Raw genomic sequence first — 1867 nt, forward strand, 5'->3', positions numbered from 1 at the left:
TTTACTGGTTGGTAAGTAAATCTGAAAAATAATGATTGATAATAAATACTCTTTGTAGGTGTATGAATATTATCCTATCACAGACAGCATTGTACTTCAAGATATATCTTTAAATTCTCTTTTTGCTGGTGGATGTGAAGCCACTCCTCTTCAGTTTGTCGTTCCCAGGATAGTAAACCATATGATTATCTGATTCAAAATAGATAATGCCAGTCCATTTCAGCTCACTCATGCCTGGGATGTTGACCTTTATGAATTCTATTTTGTTTTTGACAGCTTCCAATTTTCCTGCTTTCATACTTAGTACATTCTACTTTTAGACTGTTAAAGGATGCTTGCAACTGTTTTTTCTCATCTTGAATTGCATCTCTATCATTCTCAAATGAAGATCCTGAAAGCTTTACTCCATTCACTTCATTAAGACCAACTGTACTTTCAGGAGGCAGCTCTTCCCCTTCATATTACTAGTCTTCCAACCTGAAGCACATCATCTTCTGGGATGTCAGAAAAATCCACTGCTATTCATTGCTTACCCATTCAGAAGTTTGCTTTTCCTAATCCTAGTCTGTCTTAGTCTGGAAGTGCCCCTGAAACCTATCCAACCATGGGTCGCTCTTTTGATATTTAAAACACCAGTATTATAGCAACACACAAGCCACTAGAAACAAGCTGACAGATTAGTGGTGGTTTCTCATAATCGACCTTACTCACTCCTTGCTTTGATAAAGAAGACTTTATTTATTAACCTTCTTTTCCACTTCCATTTACCAACATCAGTTAGTTTTATAAAGTCACCTTATTTCTAGTATTGCTTTATTATTTGATCTTTAAATATGACTCTTAAACCTATAAATAGCAAATAAATGCTTCTTGTTTTGTAACTTGAAAATGAACATATTCAGGACTTTGCCATCCCATTCTCTGTCATGTAGGGTTTTAAGGGTTTCAAATAAGACCACACAACATTCATTTAGAACCAGAGAATCAGAATTAACAACTGCAATTACAATATACATTCAGTAGTTAAGTCAGTCTAAAATCTTTGGACATCAGTCTTTTACCTTTAATTAAAAGTTTGGGGACGAAGGCTCAAACATAACATAGGTCCTTCTTTCCTTGGGCCCTAGGTGAGCAGGCATTGATCAACTTAGTAGGTTTTCTGTTTTTCTCTGTGAATTACTAGAAATTTAGGATTTATATATGAATTAATCTGTCAATCATCTGCCAGTTTGTTGAACTGTGGTGACTTGTGTGTTGCTGTGATACTAGAAACTATGCCATCAACATTTTAAACACTAGCAGGGTCACCCATGGTGGACAGGTTCAAAGGAATGTCTATGTTAAGACATACTAGAAAGAAGGGGAGATGGACCACCTCTAAATGGATAGTCACAGAAAATCTCATAGATATCAGTGAAACAGTGTCTGATATTGTACCAGAGATGATGGCTAGAAGGCAATCAAAATATGAACAGGGAAGAGATGCCTCCTGAAATTAGAGTTTGGCCTTAATGAAGTGGATGAAGTAGAACTTCCAGTACATTAGTTTGCTGATGGGACATACCTCAAAATGAAAGTTGCAAACATCCATTTGTAATATGAATGTTGAATGTACAAACTATGAATCTAAAATAATTTGAAATCATAAAAAATGAAATGAAACACAAAAAAATCAACATCCTAGGCATGAGTGAATGGAAATGGACTGGTATTGACCATTTTGAATTGAACAATCATATGATTTACTATTCTGGAAACAACAAATTGAATATGAATGGCATCACATTTATCATCAAACAGACCATTCCAGGATCTATCTTGAAGTACAACGCTTTCTGTTATAGAATAATATACATACACCTACAAG

Source organism: Chrysochloris asiatica, unplaced genomic scaffold (genome assembly GCF_000296735.1).
Source record: "Chrysochloris asiatica unplaced genomic scaffold, ChrAsi1.0 scaffold00185, whole genome shotgun sequence".
Classification (NCBI taxonomy): domain Eukaryota; kingdom Metazoa; phylum Chordata; class Mammalia; order Afrosoricida; family Chrysochloridae; genus Chrysochloris; species Chrysochloris asiatica.